This window comes from Gossypium hirsutum, chromosome A12 (genome assembly GCF_007990345.1).
Source record: "Gossypium hirsutum isolate 1008001.06 chromosome A12, Gossypium_hirsutum_v2.1, whole genome shotgun sequence".
Taxonomy (NCBI): Eukaryota; Viridiplantae; Streptophyta; class Magnoliopsida; order Malvales; family Malvaceae; genus Gossypium; species Gossypium hirsutum.
Genome location: NC_053435.1, coordinates 80,600,074 through 80,606,270, shown reverse-complemented (window position 1 = coordinate 80,606,270; position 6,197 = coordinate 80,600,074). Strand labels below are relative to the sequence as shown.

Sequence of the window (6,197 nt, the reverse complement as noted above, 5' to 3'; positions counted from 1 at the left end):
AGTTGTAAGAACCATAAATGGAGAAACTTTTTATCCCTTTTTTGCTTTTTAGTTATGCACCAAATGCCCTAAAGTTGATTATGAGTTTGGTTAAATTTCAATTTCAATTTAGAAATAGATTATTCAAATTTTTATATTATAGTATTATATATTAACTTTTATATGATATAGACTACTGATATATAAATATAAAATGTAGTCTTTTTTACTCTTTTTGATTTAATAATTGTTAAATTGAATTATATAACTTTTTGTATTAATAAAATTTCACATAACCTCATGGAATAAAAATATTGAGCATGGAAATCTTAAAAAAAATTTAGCCGCTCAATTTTTTAAAATCAAATATTAATTTTATCAGCGACGACATTAACCTCCAAACTGGTTGTTGGTCCACTCTATTTTATTTCACTGTAATCTTTTATTTATATTTTAACTTTAGTTTTAATCCATTCTATTTTCTTTGAAAACTTTGGTGGTTATTATTTTAATCAACACTATCGAAGTTTTGTTGTTATTCAACCTATTTTCTCTTAAATTTGTCATGGTTATTATTTATTTTATTTTCTCGAAATGTTTTTGGTTTTAATTTTTAATTTATAATCATGTTCTAGCATAAAATTTGTCAAGATAAGGTATTAAAAATTATTCTCAAAAACCTTCTCTTCTTATTATATGTCATGTCTTTGCATTTTTATTTTCATGGTTTTTATTAATAAAAATATTTTACTCAAAAACATGTTGAACGTGACCTAAGTAGGGATGTTCAAACTTCGGTTAAAACTAAATTAACCGATTTAATTCGATTAATCGATTGGTAGCCTAACTTAGTCCAGTCAGAAGTCGATTAATGAATTTTTAAAATTTCAATTATATAGTGTTTCAAGACATAAAATTTCGATTATTTTAATTAACTTTCAAGGAAAAAACATATATATCGGTTAATTTCAATGTATTTTCTTATATGTTTTTAAAAAAAATAAAACATATAAATTTCGATTAATTTAATCGATAATCAATAATGTATAATAAAAATAAAGAAAATAAAATGCGAGCAAAATTATAGGTATAAAAAGAGTAAGAAAAAATAAAATGGTGGATTTTATTGAATTCTTAAGAACCCAAAATCATATTTTTAACCTAAAACTTATCAAATTCTTTTCGAATATATAAAATTTAGCCTAAAAAGGGGATAATCTTTTGATCCGTGTACATTTATAATGTACAATTTTTTTCACTAAACTAAATGGATAACACAAAAATTTACAACCCGGCAACGGAACCGTACTCACTGTAAAAATCGACGATTCCAGAAGCTGCCCAGAGCCGTTGATTAAACTCAGCTTGCATCTCATCAGGTACAAACGATGTCCTACAAAGCGGACACGTCACCTGATCGTGATCCATCCAGCGGTCTAAACACGTTCTATGAAAAACATGCTTACAATTCTTCAACCACCTGATCTCTTCCTTTCCTTCGAACTCGCACAAGCAAACGGCGCAACTCTCCGGCGGATCACCACCACCGACCAACGCGAGTTCCTCGAACTTTACGACGGTAGGATTTCACGGATCAAGAGAGCGGATACCGGCGGTTTAAAAGGTGTGGTTCGGGTCGGGTTTTCCGGCCAAACGGTGTCGGTTTCGAGGAAATCGGAGAGTCCGAGGTAATTAAAAAGTGAGAGGATTAGGTTTCTGATGAAACCCAAAAACGATAGCGTGTGAACGAAGAATTTGGGTACGAAAACGTCTGTGTAAACCACAGGGAATCCCATTGATGAACAAAAAAATAATAATAACAGAAAATTAAAAAAAAAACAGAATAAATTATAAAGAGAGCTATTGATTTGGGTATTTATAGAGAGAAAAAAGAGGAAAAACGAGTGAAGGAGATAGATAAAAAGAAAAGGAAGCTTCTGCTTTTTTTCAGTACTAAATTCTAACTGATCGAGTCACCGGCTGTGACGTGGGTAGGGAATTTTTGGTGGCGCGATGAAAGGCCTAAATATGAGTTTGGTCCCTTTACTTTGTTGAAATTTGGTGAAAGTACCTAGGAGATCCCCGTATCAAATTAGTTCCTCTATTATTAAATACATCAATTTAGTCCATATAATATTAAAAAGAATCAAATAAAGCCAAATTGAAATAGAGTTAACATTTACTATTTGAAAAACATCCTCTACTTTTTAACGAAGGTAATATTTTTAAAATTCTTTTTTATGATTTTGTAAATGAAATTTTTGTTTGGAATTGAATCGCAATTGAAAAATAATTAAAGATATTTTTTTATACAACAAATGTTAAATTTGTTACAATTTGAACTTATTCAATTCTTTTAATAGTATAAGGACTAAATTGATCCATTTAATAATAGAGAGAATAGCTTGATATGGTCCATATAATATAGGATCTTCCAAGTGCTTTAACCATTGAAATTTCAAATTAATTTTTCCATTTTAATTCCGGATTAAATTTTTTTTGGGGTAATGTTAGTGCAAATATAAATATAAGCACAACATGATGTAATTATATACATGTCTCAACAACTACAAAACCAATACACGGTACAAATGGCTAAAGAACTAAAATATAACAAAACAAAACTTACACATGGCGACTACTCACGGTGAAACTGGAGACTAATTTATTGCATTTATAATATAATATAACTCAAATTTAAACAAATTAATCCATATGGCATGCATTTTTAATAAAAGAGAAAGAGGTTACCCATCTATCATTATTAACGGTGTTAATTGTTTGGATCTATTATCCAATACTATAAGAATAGAAGATATCAAATTAAAATAAAGGACCAAAATTAAAATTTTAACAAAGTAGAGGGACCAAACCAAGAAATAGACCTAGAGTGAAACAAGGAGTAAACTAAGGCTACCCACTATAAAGTAAGAATATGTAAGAAAAATAGCACACGTGTCACGTGGCGTAAATGGAAGGGGTGAGGAAGTGAGTGAAACGCGGGATACGCCAAATCCACCAATAAATAATTAAATAAATTAATAATTATTTTATAAGTATATCAATTACTAATGGGTATTATATTTTAAAAATAGAATATAAATTACAACAGCACTTTGGTAGAATGCTGGATTTGATGTTAATTAAATTTTGATTCCATTTTTTTTTTATTGTATCATGAGTTTAGTTGATAATATAATAAAGAGTTAATATATTATTTGGTATTCATATTTAGTTTTAATGTTTAATTTAATATTTGAGTGTTTTGTTTTAATTTAATATTTAAATTTAATTTTAATATTCAATTGACATTTAGGGTCTGTTTGATTGGCAGTAAAATGTTTTCCGTAAAATGATTTCTGGAAAATGTTTTACTTTTCTGTAAAATGACTTACTGGAAAATATTTTCTGGTGTTTGATTGAATCTGTGTAAAATATTTTCCGCTGTTTGACAGATTTCCTGAAAATATTTCCGGAAAAGTTATTTTTTACATATATTAATATATATTAATAATTTTTTATATTTTAAATTGTTTTTACATATATTGCAATGATTTATTTATAATAATACTCAATAATAAGCTACAATATTGATCGTTATAAATTGAAAAAATATTATCCACAATGAGTACTAGTAAGAATATTGAATAATTATAAATTGCTTCGAAACCATAATGAGTACTAGAAATAATATTATCCAAATACATAATTAGTAGTACACCACATAATAACAACATTGTCCAAGTGCATAATATTACACCACATAAAAGTATCAATATCTTCAACCCTGAGAAAATTTTTGAAGCCAAATTTTTCTATGCTTCTTATTTTTAACTAAAAACATTTTGGCCTCTGATTCATGACTCCCTAGATAATCACACACAGAACACAAGAATTCATCATCAAATCCTTCTTCCTCCATCGACATCACTTGTTCGTAAAGCTGTGCTGTCTTGTCGGCAGTAAATTGTTTCAAAGCATTAGCAATTTCGCCAAGTTGCTCACCCACAAATTTAATTTGTTCATCAACGAGACTTTCTTGACCACTTTTTCTTTTACGTTTGGATGTGCCAGATGAAGATACATTTGTTCTTACCTCTTCAGCCTCTTCATTGTCGCAGTCTACAGGCATTGAATCTTCATTACCATCATCCAAATCTATGTCAGCAAATGTTCTAGCAAAACTCCCTGTTGCATATCTTTGCCAACAACCACAGCCATTTCATCATAATGATCAATGCTTTTATTCAAAAATGGTTCATACTTCTTGTGTGTCTGTTGGATATTAAACACATTAGAATAACAAGTAAAAACAATTGAAATATACTTAACATATATATACATATATTACCATCACTGTTGCATCGTATGTTGCTCTATCACATGTGATCATTTTCATGTTATCATCCCATCCAAAACCACTTTCACCTCGAATTTTGCATATAATCTGCACTGGTTTTTTACTGTCCTCAAATGATTTTCCACGTGTTCGTATCGCATTGGACTTGGAATCTAGAAGAAATGGCGTCAGCAACTCGATTAATAGAACTGATTTGAAAGTATTAGAAGGCTTATTTCCTTTCGAGCCTCCTCTGCTAGAATTTCAAGGAAAACATGTTCCATCGGTTTTGTCCACCTGAATTGCTTGGAGGTCCCTTCTTTGTTGCCCTTACCCATTCTACATAATAATTGTCATTGTCAATAATTTCAATATCCAACAAGCTTAAACATAATAATCAATTCAATATCCAACAATGTTAAACATAATCAATATCTAACAAATTCAAGACATATATCAAAATCCAACAATCTAAATTTGACAATGTTATTATCCAACCAACATTTACAAAAAAAAACATCAGTCTAAAACATACATAACATAGAAATAATAACCCTAAGCCCTAAATCTACTAATATTTCTAGCCATATAATCAGTCCACATAGTTCTGCAATCTCATCTCTCTTAGCAGACCATTCTCTTGCTTCTTGTCTTCTTCTCGCTCCGTGAGAGTTTGTATTATCGAATCAACTCAGACTCATCGTATAATCCTTGATTAAGTAAATCACTAGGATCAACTCCAATTATATGATTATGAATATACAACAAGCCAAAACTATATCTACTTGAGTTTGAAAATTCCAAAATGGTTCAGCATCTAATACACGAAACCGTTTCTTCAAAATCCCAAAAACACGTTCAACAGTGATCCGTAATGATGAATGTCGAAGATTAAAGAGTTCCTTTGCATTTTCAGGCTCTTCAGCACCAACCTTTTAAATGATATCGAACACCACGATATGGGGTAATACATCCAATTCGGATGCCATATCCAGCATCAGCAAGATAATATTTACCTACAATTTTACAATACGTAATTATACTGATAAACTATGAGCTTACTGGAACTATTTGTGATAAATATTACCTTCTGGAATTCTTAATCCTCTTGGGCGTGAAAGTGCATCACTTAAAATACGAGAATCATGTGCACTACCTTCCCAACCAGCTAGAACATAGGCAAATTTCAAAACAAATGTAATGGCAGCCAATACATTTTGTGTCGTCCCCCCTTTACGGCTACGAAATCTTCCTTGCATGCTAAGTGGAACCGATGCACGAATATGAGTTCCATCTAATGCTCCAATACAATCTTTAAAATAAGGATAAAACCTTGGATTGTTTCTAATTTCACTAGGAGTTGACTCATCAGGTAATCTAATAACTAGTCTATACAATTTCAAAATAGCTCTCAATACAACCCTAAAGTAATGGTGAACTGTCTGAATTGATCTATAATATCTAGATCCAATCACTCGAAACCTTACATTAGACCAATTATATGTAAAAATATAACTACTTGCTCCCTAATATCGACAGATTTAGACGATTGTAACAAATTATTCGTACTAAGAATATCACATAAATTAAAAAAGGCGATCGGTCTCATCCTTATTATATCAATGCAATGCTGGTCACCACTATATAAAATACTATTAATATAGTTTTCTCTTTCATAATCTCGATTCACACGAGGGCGAGAAGCAATTTCCTTCCTAGTTTCTAATTTTTTAATCCAAAGAGCCCAAAAGCTAAAACTGAAGCCACAACTCCGGCAATTGCCATTTGGGATTTTGATTACGATCCATCTACACAAAATAATGCCACCAGAATATATGATCACTACTACAAAAGATGCAGATTTTCATAGATCACATAA

The 6,197-nt window shown here is 30.3% G+C and overlaps 1 pseudogene; it reads right to left on the bottom strand.

Annotated features, from left to right (window-relative positions):
- Positions 1-1,147: 1,147 nt before the first annotated feature.
- LOC121210893 (brassinosteroid-responsive RING protein 1-like) lies at positions 1,148-1,845 on the bottom strand (annotated as a pseudogene).
- Positions 1,846-6,197: the final 4,352 nt, after the last annotated feature.